We start from the raw sequence: 12,475 nt of genomic DNA, 5'->3' as shown, positions 1-12,475 counted from the left end.
GCTGTAGAAAATGTTCAGGAAGCTACTGAAGACACATTTAGCCCATGGATACAATGAGGGAAGAAGTTTATTGCCATTTCCAATGGAACTAAAGTTTGGAAAAGGCAGATCACAGGGCTTTAATGGGGTTGGAGGAGAACCAGGCTGAGTATTGCAGGGATGAGGCAAGACTGCTCCAGAAGGAGCTGGTTCTAGTGTAAGTAGAAGCCAATTTGCTTCACCTGGCTCCGTGGCCAGCATCCCCCTGACCACTTTTTATTTTAGCAATGTGGACCTACCCCTGGAGTTGTTTCTCATTGACTCCAGGACCATCACACACCCGGTATGAGGATGCTGGGCAATGTTTCTCGGAGCACCAGACAGCTGGAATGGAGAGTGTGTGCTTCTCCCAGGAAGATGGTAGTGAGTGACTAGTCAGGGAAGTGCCCAACTCCAGGAGCCTGCAGTGTCCTACAAGTGGTCTCAGACTCTAATTTTGACATGAGCTGGAAGCACTAGTTGCTGTTCCTGTTCTCCTAGGCATGAACAGCGTTGCCCTCCTCTTGAAGCTGGCTTTAGCTCATGAAAGGAGCAGACAGCTTTTATCCATTCTGCCACTTGTTTGATTGATGGATACATCAATCTGTGTTGTATTCACCAAAGTAATGTATGAAAGAAATATTTAGGATGCAATGCCACATGTACCAAAAGTTAGGAAATGCCTGGTTCTCAAATTTCCAGCATTATCTAAAGGGATCCCACTCCGACATCCCATCTCAGCGCTGGATGCAGGGGAAGTTCAGGACAAAAAGCATAAAGGAATTCTGCAATTAGAAACCAGTTTTATGCCTGCACATAAGTGCAGGCTTCACAAGCAACTCCAAATATTCCACTTCTGGTCATAGTTCAGCATTTGGATATCAACTGCTTTTACCCTGTGCTGAAACATAAGCTTCTGAAGTTTTTGAAGGCCAAACTTAAGCATTAATTATCTTACACGAATGTAATGTTACCTTGCTGTTATCTACAGTGAGTCACCTCTGAACCTTCAGTGCGGTAAGAGACTTTGATACCTTCAGAGACTTTGATAATCTCAATACCCATTCTGCTTGTGCACATCTGTATGATTTGGGTCTGGGATGTTTGAAAAGGATTGCTGTCTCATATGTTTGGCTCAAATGGTAAGGAGAAGGAGCATAATCCAGCATCCTATTTCCTGCCCTTGAAGGACAGGGGCCTCAGGTCCCTGCAGTTTGGGAGATTAAGAGGGACATACACTGCTGGTGGTGAGTGTATGAAGAAAGATGCTAGCTCTCATTTCTTAGCTGGGGAATTTTTGACCCTAACAAGGAAGGAGAAGGATGAGAAGTGAGTTTTAGTGCTGGATATGTTGGCACTGCTGTGGAGGGAGAACAAAGAAGCCTAAGGCAACTGTTCTTTTTTTTCCTTTTGAGGGATGCCATCCTGCTCCGGGATGGCATTCCTCAGTCTTTCATGGGGCCCCCAGGGTGTTGTGACAGGATGGTGACATGATGCACAGTCCTCCACCATCTCCCAGGTGCAAATACTCTGGCAGCTCAGCTGTGTCTCTGTGTAGTATCTGCTGCTGCTCTGCCAACAGGTTCAGCCTATCCTCAGCATGCTGACAGACAAGCTCAGGTGGTTCAGGAGCAGAGACAGTTTGGAGGCTGATGCTTTGGCTGGGACATGTTTGCTTTGGCCAACTCTGCTACAAAAGCAACTGCAGAGAGCAGAGGTGCTTTTTGGAGTTGGCAGTACCTGATGTCAGCAGGAATTCAGAATGAGCCCTGACTTGAACCATCAGCATGTGCCTCATAGCTCCCTCACTGCTTCAGTCATTCTGGAGTGTTGCCAACATGCTTTCCAACCTAAAGAAACTGAGAAGTGAAATAACAGAGGTTTAACATTCAATGTCTCAACTAAAGCAGAGAGGAATTTCCAAATCAAAGATACTTTTTTACCCCAAAGACAGAGTGCAGAGTATGAATATGTGCTTCCAAAAGAATGGAGGTCTGATCCCTTCACAGAAAAGGATCACAAGGGTCCATTGCAAAGGCAAGGGTTAAGTAACCCTATGTAGGATGGACCAGTGTCCCCAGTAAGAGATACTAATTCACTTTGAAAAAGGAAAAGAAAGAAAGGAGAGAAATGTCCTTGTTCTGCTCCAGCATTCTTCATGGACAAGATATAAAGCCTTTGGCTGTATGAACATGTTGCTCAATAACCTGAATATCTGCTAGCTCAGTGCACATTGTAAAAGTACTTGTACAGTGTTCTAGGGAGCACATTCCCACTCTCATTAAACATAACACAAACCCAAATACATTTCAAATTTATACTATGATGACAGTGAAGATGAATAAAATATTTTCTTCACTGTGGGGCCTCTGAAGTCACAAATAATGCAGCTGTTTTAGGTGATGGGTAGCCTAGGAAGTCAGAGCTGTGTTTGCTCAGAATGAGGTTTGCTGTTACAAAGAATTTTCCTTTATTCTCTAAGGTTGATATAAATTGCTACTAGTCCCAATTAACTGTTTCAGTGATGACATCTTTCAGAGAAATAGGCTGGAACAGGAGAGCAGAAATATATAATGAGTGAGGTTTTCGCCTTTGCTCTGCCCTTTCTATAATGAATCAAATGAGAATGAGTAGTGAAGAAGAATAATCCATAAAACTCCCAAGTGCAGTTGGAAGAGATGTTCCCTCATGCAGAAAACAGCCATCGGTCTGCCTTCTAAAGACGCTTTCAGAAGCACTGGGCCTGGCATTTTGAGAGGATGATGCTGGAGACAGAAGGGCCTGGAGCCAGAGCGCAGCCGCAGCCACAGTGTGGAGCAGAGTGGCTGCCCTGGGCAGAGCTCTGGTGCCTGAGGGCAGTTTCTGCAGGCTGTGAGCCACAGCTTAGCCTGTGTCCCCAAAGCTGGCTAAGCTGTGCAGAATAGCTCGGTATCAGGGGCATGCCAAGGTATCTCAAGACCCCTTTAGCCCTATTTGTGGAGCTGCAAGTTTCCCAGTTCAGTAAAAATCTGATTAAATGTCATAACCTCTCTGAGAAAGACTCTCCATTGTTCAAAATTTTGAACTTCATATCACTGTTTTATACTGCAGAATAGCATGCTCTTCACCCATCCGGTAAGAATCGTGCAGCATCTTTGTGTATAAATCTGTTAGGTCATGCCTGCATTTCCCTGCTATTGTTTTAGGAGTCTCCTTCCGGTATTTAGACAGAGGAATATCTTCTTTAATATCTATCGTCTTCCAGCTTTGAAGCTGTGCTGAACAACAAAGACAGACAAACATTTAATTCTCCCCTAATCCTTTAAATAGCTCTACAAGCACAGAGCGTTCACATGCTGTTAAGCCCCTCTCCTGCAGCAGCGGTACATCTTCTTTTAACTCTGCCTCTAAAGCCTGCAGCTTCATCTGGGGTGGAACAGGAGCCCGTGGCACCCTGTCATCCTGTGGTGGCTGTCCTTCTGGGTGGCATGCAGAGGGATGGTTTTCCATAATAAAGCAATCATCTGGATTGAATTGCAGATACCTAATCCTCTCACAAGGTACTCCTGTTTAGTTTTGTGAAGTGAACAAAGACATCAACTTAGACATGCTCCGGGCTGGATTCGGGTACCTCTGAGAGCTTCTGATCATTCCTGTGATTAGCCAGCCTCATCTGGTAACTTTTGTATAAAAGTGCAAGCACAGGATCAAAATCTTCTTCTTCAGGAAAGGGAGCTGGAATAGAAAATTTCTTTAACTTCACTCCCCAGGAAAACATCTGAAGGAGCAGACATGACAGCTGGGACAAACCCATCTCTCTCAAGACTCCTGCTGTTTTTTTATGGTGTAGAAGCAGAGTGGGATTTGAATAGTTGCCTTACAGGATGGGAAGTGGGCTGGGATGCATTGCTGTTCATATTAATTGGTAAGTATTCATTGACTTGAGCCCCAGAGAACATTTTTTTCCCCCTTCCTTCCTCAACATGAAGACTTTTCCCTTGTTTTCAATATTTTTGCTGCCATTTAGTCTGTTCCACTGGCTGAAGACAGATAACCACACCAATATAATTTCTGACAGTTGCCTAAAGCAGGTCTTGAGGAGCTTCAGACCCCATACCCTCCTCAGACAGTCCATCCTCATGTTATCCTTCCTGTTACAAAATTCCACCTGGCATCTAACCTGAAGCCATGGTTTCTTGGCCTGTAGAGATCATTATGGAAAATATCCAATCTTTTACCCTGGCAGCAATGATCTATCCATTCAAAGACTCTCTTTCCTATTCCCACTCAAATTTCCTCTTCTTCAGGCTAAAGAACCTTCATTCTTCTCTATATATTTTCTAGATTTCTGTTCATTTGCATTGCTTATTTCTTCCTGGACTACATCATATTCCCAGGGTGGCACTATTCTACAAGCTAAGACCTGAGGGCCAGACATCATCATTTAGATCAATGTAGGCATGGGAGCTGGGCTTTGGGCTTCTTATCGAAAATCTTGCCTTTTATCAAAGGCTGTAAAAGCCTGGTGAAAGCATTCTCTGATGAAAGCTCAGATAATTTAATAAAAAGTAGCATTTCTGGAGCTAATCTGTCATCCAAGTGCACAGCAACGCTGTGCCGCGGTGCTGGTGGCCATTGGGAAATTTTTCTTTATTGCACACTCTCACTTGCTGAAAGCTAAAACTGATCTAATAGCAGGAGGTTTTGGAGGCACAGTAGAGTGTATAAAAAAGACTCAATTCTAAATTTTTTTGTAAAAGAAAACCAAAAGGGGAAGCCAAAATAGGCCACTACTGAGGGTTAAAAAGACAGATGTAACAAAAGAATATTTCTGAGATTTTGTGCTGGTTTGTGCTCTTGAGTCACTTATAAAAAGACTATATTCAATGTTGAGAAACTAATGAAATGTTCTTCACGAAGGGTTTTTTTAATTACATTTTTAATGGTTTACTTCTTTAAACAGCACTATCTTGTTATCTGTTGAAAGCTTCTCTTTGAAACCTTCTAAAGCACTCCATATATTTTCTGTGAGAAGATTTTAAACTCCCCAGTATAAACAGATGGTCTATTGGTATTTGCATGTCAGAAGCTAGCATTTTATATGGTAAAACACACTAGATTAAGTCTTTGGCATTGGAGGGAAAGTTAATGAATAAGATTATCGTGTGATGGCTTTACTCTAGTAAGATCCACACAATTAATCAAGACCAGTGTGGCTATAACAACATAAAGATGCCATGTAACTATGGGTAAAACCATTGGTTAGTGGATTTGCTGCTTAAATGAAGGGAAAAGTTGGCTTTTGGGATGTGTCGTGCATGAAATCCTGATTTTAGCTGTACTAATGCGGTTAACTTGCGGCTCACGTGTGAGTGGGGACACCACGTAGCCCTGCAGCTTTGATCAGCCTTTTGGAAACACACATGGGGTTCATGCCTCTGCTGAACACATCCTCTGAGCCTGGTTAGCCAGCAGGCCAAGGCTAACACGTTCACACTAAGGAAATCAGTAAGAGTACAACGGGTTTCTTTACACTGATTTTAATTTGCGGTAGAGTTAGGTTATTAATAGAGGTACTATGAATAACAGTATGCTAGGTAGAAGTCTTGCTGAAGGACAAGAAACATGTAAAAACCCCACAATCTTTAGGAGAAGAAGAAACTCAAAACCGGAATGAACATTCATTGACAAAGCTGTTGTGTAGATTCATAAAGGGCTATATTGCCCAATGCATGTATTTTTAGACATTCTTCAGTATTTACCTTAAAGATAATGCTGAATTTGAGGAATCAAATAATATGTTATGTAAGTTCTAACACATTTCTCTTTAAAAACCGCACTTTGGGAAAACTCATCAGCTTCCTTCTCAAATAAATTTGAAGAGTTGATGCCAAATTGAGGAGTTCCCCATACATTTTTCCTTGAAAACGTTAGATGTCTTTCATGGATGGAAATTTCATTGGTATATGAATTATATATTAACCTGACTGTTATGTGTGCCCGCTTGTTCATGAAATCAGCTTACGGAACTAACCTCACAGGCCACATCTACAAGAAGGAGCTTTCCATATCAGATTCTTAAACAATACCACAATAATTTCTAATAAATATTTCTCAGCAGCTGGTACTCTAGGACCTCCTCAGAAACTAAATTACATGTTGTACTTAGAGGCCAGGTAAGCACAAAAGGCAATTTGAATACATTCCCTGGTTTTATTTTCACCATGACACTCCAATATAATGGTATCAAGGACAAACCCTGCCCTTACCTGATGTTCATAGAACTTCACAACAACCAGGAACTTTACCTTTCATCTCAAATTGATATTGAGGGATAAGTTTTGCCATCAGATCTGCTAAATTCAAGAGGAGTGTATGGATGCACCTATACTCAGCATTTCACCCAAACACTGAACAGCACCACAGGGTTTTCCCCATGATCCTGGACAAGAAGAATAAAACAAAGCTACTGTGTCCTGTTAAACAAGGCAGACCAGTCAACCAGAGTGAAAACATGTCAGGCAGCTGTCCAGAATAAATGTAGACAGAGCATCTGAAGCCACATACAGGAATGCAGGACAAGTCTGGGGAGAGCGAGCTGCTCCCCAGGCACATGGGGGAGCAGCTCCAAGTGGGGCTCTATCCTGGCTGTTCTGGGAGCCTCAGGCTGCCTCTGCCACTGCTTGTCCTGAGGCTCCTGGAGCAGCTGATGCAGCCTTGGTACCCAGGCACACAGCACACCAGCAACACACGTGTGTCCACCCGCAAGGGCAATTGCTTGCTGGGTGCTCACTCCTCAGCACATAGGAGGCTGGGTCATTACAGGAAAAACAATCATCTAAGCTTCAGCTCTTTTAAAGGAGCTTCTTGAAATGAAAATGCCAGTTTGCCAAATGTTACTTCATGTTGAGTTTTGTTTGTTTTGGTTTTGACTTGTTTTGTTTTGCTTTGCTTTCTTTTGTTTTGGTAGGTTTTTGTGTTTGTTTTGTTTGGTTGGTTTTGTTCCACTTTGTTTGGCTTTGTTTTTGGTTTTTTAAAGACTAAATTTCTAAGTCCTAATCAACCTGCTTTTTTCAGCTTGCCTGACCTTTTCTGCACCCAGAATGCCTAATTTAAAAATTAGAATGAAGTAAGCTTTTACCATGGTTGAAACTTTTATTGTGGCGGGAGGAATCCGTCCATGTCATCCTTGTCCCTGCAGCTGCCAGACCTCCATGCTGCCGTGCGAGGGAGCAGCGCTCTTGGCTGTGCTGCCCGGCTGGTAGTGGTTCCCACCAAGTGATTTGGATGCAGTGGGAAAGGTCAGCCCTTGCTTGGGCCTGGTGCAATTCCTGCTGTGCTGCATCTGGCCAGGCAATGAAAATATTCACTGCAACTCATGTCTCACACCCCCTCCATGTGGCCTCACTGGCTACATCTCCCTGGGCACTGGGGACATTTTCTGGCACAGAAACCATGTGGCGCAGGGTGACTTGTATTTTATACTGTCTTATCCCTCTTGTCCTGCTCCCACAGTGGGAATGGCTTTTGATTGTGCCACCTGTAGGAGGGTGGTCACGGTCCCCAAGCACTGCCAGGGACTCAGAGCCTGGTGGCACAGACAATCACGCTCCAGGGACAGGCAGGGGTCCCAAGCTGTTTTTCAGCTCACTGACAAAGATGTACCTTCTGCTGGTGGGCAGCAGCCCTGCCTGATGCTCCCACCTCCTATCTGCCTTGCCTTTTACCTTTACAGCTGAGATAGAAAAGACACTTTTAGGACATGAGTTTCTTGATTTATTTTGGATTTACCTTTGGGTGAGTTGGGACTGTGCCTTATTTTCCCCCTTGAGTGCAAGGGAAGCACTTTCTATCACCCGTACTGGAATTGCTGAAGTGAGGAGAGAGCCACACACCTCCTGGGCACATCCTCACTTCATTGTGTCCATCCAGAATTGGGAGTATGGGCACAGCCTCTGCAGTGGGACACCGGGCATCTGCCAGCATCCTCCCCCATCCCTCCTGTGAAAGCACCAGGTTCCAGGGCAGGACAAAGGAGCCATTTGTGGGTAGGAGTCAGATACAACTGAGGGACTAAGCAACATAAGCAAAAAAACTGAGAAGGCAGCAGCCAGTAGAGCTGGTGTTGTGAAGGGCAGCCAAGGGAGGTGTCTTCCCACTTATCCTGTAGGGGAAGGTGAGCAGACATGGACTGAAAGGGTGGATATGCTGCATGGCCATCCCTCATCATGAAGCACCAGCAGTGAAGCAGTTAAGATGTGGGGAGCCTTTTTTTCTTTCCCCTACATCTCAAAATAGCACAAGGCAGCCTTTGAGCACAGGCAGTGATGTGCTGACATTTGTCCCTTGGAAACATCCCCTCCACCACCCCTTCTGCTCAGTTCATGGGGCAGGAAGAGCCACCCACTTGGAGATGGAGCCCGGAAAGCCTCTCGAGGAACAGGACACTTCCTCAGGGCTGACCTGCTAAAAATAGCCTGGTAGGGATGAATGCTTGTGTGAAACAGCCTGCAACCCAATGTGATGTTGTACATGCTGGAATCTCTATAGGCTGGAATCTCTTTAGGCTAGAATGAGGTGTAATGTGAAGGAGGCAAGGAGGAAGGGAGAAGCCAGTTGTCTGATTTGTGGCTTCTCATTGGGGTTCTCTGATAGTGAGGGGAGTGGGGCAAATAGATCCAGGGTATGACCCAGGGCAGGGCATGGGCTTGGGGACCTAGTTTCCTTTTGGGGTAACTCACTCTTGGGGGTACACAGTTCTGAGCTTCAATTTTTGTAGAATCCCAGGGCAAATTGCTCTACTGAAAGATTCTATCAACCCATTCAGCAGAAGCTAAAATAGCATTTCTGTTAACCATTATTTGTTAACCTTTTCTGGTAGCGAAAGCATGCCTTTAGTCAGCAGGAAAACATCACAGCTCTCTGGCAAAGAGGCAGGCTGAGCTCCTGGAAGCTGCCAGATGTTCATTTTTCTCATCCCCCTCATAAAATATCAAAATTTTAATTTTCTCAGATGAATGAGCAGTTGACTAAACAGACATTTAATATAAAATTCATAGTAAGAAAAGAGACACTTGGGATAATTTTGATTGATTTACTTGGCAGAGTTTTGATAGCTACTGAAAAACATACTATTCATGTTTAGGTGAAAAATAAATGGAGTCAAATAAGTGTCACTGCATAGTACTAGGAGGTATATACAGCCACATGTAGTAAAAATGCATAAACACAAACATTTCTGTACAGCAACGTTTCTTTTCAGTCTGTATAGAGAAACACTGGTTTATAATATGGGGAAAATATAAAGCAGACATACATGCAACAAGGACATGACAGTTACATAGGTCCTACCTGCCTCCCAACAGCTGAAATAACAATAATAACAATAATTATAATAATAAAAGCCTTTTTAGGGGAAAGTATTTGAAACCTGGAATGTTTTCATGTTGAGGTTTCCAGAGAGCTTCAGATGTGAAACATATCTGAAGGTGATTAAAGGCTTGATTCAAAGCCCTGTGAAGGCAATGGAAAAACTCCATTGGTTTCAGTGAGCTTGGGGTCAGACCCAGCTATTTAAACATGATCCCGTTCTGCCCTCCCCCAAAACCCAAAGTTGAAATCTGCAGATAAAAATAAACAATCATATCATACAAAACTTTGTATATAGAATACAAAAGGTAACAGTTGACTTTTTGTATAAAATACAACTTTTTGATAGTATATTTATTTCACATATGTATAAATATAACCCAAATAATATGATTTTTATTATTCCTACCAAAATATTATTACTTTTTGTTGCTGTTTTTACAAAAGTTTACAAAACAAATAATTCTTTATATTTACAACCCAATACTGTGAAGAGTGCCCAGTCAATGATGAAAAATAGATTTTAAGCGTAGTGCACTTAGCCATTGCAAAGAAAGGAAAAAAAAGACACTAGCTCCATTCTGATGCAAGTGTTCTGAAGAAATGATACTGGATTCAAGTTTTGGTTGCAAGAGTCTTTCACAAGCTCTCATTTCAAATGCATCAGGCATAGATATACAGGACTGGAAATGGCCTCTACCTTTTTTGAATTAAGACAGGATGTAATTTTGCTCCCAGGGACGGCACTCACAGCCCAGTGTCTTTTGTACTCCAGGCTGAGGCCAACAGGACAACACTCAGCATTGAGTCCACCACTGCATGACATCATAGAACCATGGAATCATAGAATATCCTGAGTTGGAAGGGACCCACAAGAATCATTGGGTCCAACTCCTGACTCCTTGGGACCAACTCCTCAGCTGAACAATTTTTTTTTACATAATTTGAGGACCTTGAAATCAGTCTGGCCCAAATACAGAAACCAGTGGTGGCTTTTTCAATGGCATGTGAGGGTAGTTGAAGTTACTAGACTACAGTGCCCATTGCCCATGGTGATACTAACTCAGCCCTGGCCTCAGTGGCATCCATGGCAGCAGTCTGTCCCTACCAGTGTGCTGGCAGTCACTGCTGACCTGCTCGTGGACAGGCAGTGTGTGAGGCAGAGAAGCCAATCTTCCTTTCCCTCCAAACTCGTGCAGCTGCTACTTCATTCTAGTTTTGCACGATTTATGCGGGACACACTTGTTATATCGCATCTGTATCTCTCCGAGCTTAGGTGGGACCCCAGTGACCTGAGCTGAAAAGCTCAAAGACTTAGGAAAACTTGTACTGATGTTATCAAAGGGACCACATGCACCCCGACCAAACTGGGGAGAAGAGGGAGCTCTCTGGGCAGCTGAGTCACCACGTTACACAACGCAGAGGTGTGCAATGATCACTAGCTGGGCTGGCAGGAGAGACTCTTCAGCAGGTGTTCTTGTCCCTCTTATTTCTCTGGGAATGAGCAGCCTCAACTGGCATATCTAACTAAATGCCCTTGTTACACCTTTTGTGGAGGTGCTGGTGCTCATTTGTGTGACGATGCTTCTTGAAACATCCTGAAAAATCGTGCCCATTTGAAATGACACGGTGAAATAACTGGAAAAGCCTTATTAAAACCTCTCACAAGAAGTAGGTCAGATAAGTGCAGAGGCTATTGTCAAATAGTCTACTCATCCCACTGCCACTAACAAGGATGAATAAAGCACTTGCACGGGCTGAGCAATGCCTCTTGGCACCAAGGCATGGGAACGTAGGCATTGTATTCCTTTGCCACATCTAGTTTTAGCTAATTCAGAGGAGGCTGTGAAACACATTGCACCACATCATTTGAAAGAACAGCACTTTCATTTGAATTGCAAGATCTGTTCCCATCCATGAATCCTGTCTGAATCACTGTGCAGCTGCTTTATAGTGGCACAGTATATCCTTCTGATGCCATTACTGACCAAGTCTATAGCAAAGAATTTAGTATAGTCAAGATATTCCCTGGCAGGTGTGGGACAGCCTGTATCCTTACTGCTCTGCTCTGTTAGCCTTCAAGGCAAGGTGGCTGCAAACTGCTCATGGGAATGGCCCTTGCCCCAGTATATCTCCTTTCTATACACAGAAACTGCTCAGGAAAAAATTAGCTGGTCCATCCCCAAACCCAGAACAGATGATTGAATCCAGTGCCCAGAAATAATCCCCACAATTGTTTCATGTACAAGCACAAATGTAGCTGATGGAGCCTCCTGCTGTGAGTTATAATTGATGTGCATGCTAGTTTCAGGGGCAGAGCCTCTTGTACTCCAGACAGAGGCTGTGGGGACCTGGGCCAACACCAGAACTCTTTCAACTCCCCCCATATGGCAAAGGAGAAAACAGGATGGAACCAAAATGCTGTGCAATCAAAATGGCAGCTTCTACCCAGGCAGGTAGATGATGGCATTTCGTCTGGGCTAAACCTGTTTGAGAGAAGAAAATTAGGCTGAACTACCTGATGGATACTCGCCATGATTTGAGATGAAAACAAGGACAGTGGCTTAGCTGAGCCACTTTAGGCATTTGCCCTCCTCTAAGCTGGACTGGGAGGGTAGTCAGGGACAAATCATGAGCACCCTTCTCACTCAAGTTTCTATTAAGTCACTGTAGTCCCTGGGGAAGGGCAAGGTGGCAAAGTGAGGATCCTGAGCTTTGGAAGTAGTTCATCTCATGTTTCCCTCAATGCCCAGAATGACTGTGCTGCTGGCAGAACAGCAGCACCCTCTAATACTCACTGCAAACACTGATGAAAGGGAGAACACAAATGCAAGAGTACACCAAATAACACGCTGGATGATCTGTTTCCTTCTTCCCTTGGATGAGACCACTTACCCTGCTGTGTGCTACAAAAGGTACAGGGTTTATAACAAAATCACTGGGAAAGCAAATGTAAGTTTGTACTGTGCAGAAGTAAACGGTTCTTGTAATGCCATGAGATTTACACAGGGCTTGATGCTGCCAGGGCTCAGCAGTCCCAAGGAAGTAAAGGGCTGTGAACAAGATGATTGAAGAGCTGTGGACCACTTGGGGTCTTGCACTCAGAGAA

The sequence above is a fragment of the Fringilla coelebs genome (genome assembly GCF_963513975.1).
Source record: "Fringilla coelebs genome assembly, chromosome: 2".
NCBI lineage: Eukaryota > Metazoa > Chordata > Aves > Passeriformes > Fringillidae > Fringilla > Fringilla coelebs.
This window is presented reverse-complemented; position numbering follows the sequence as displayed.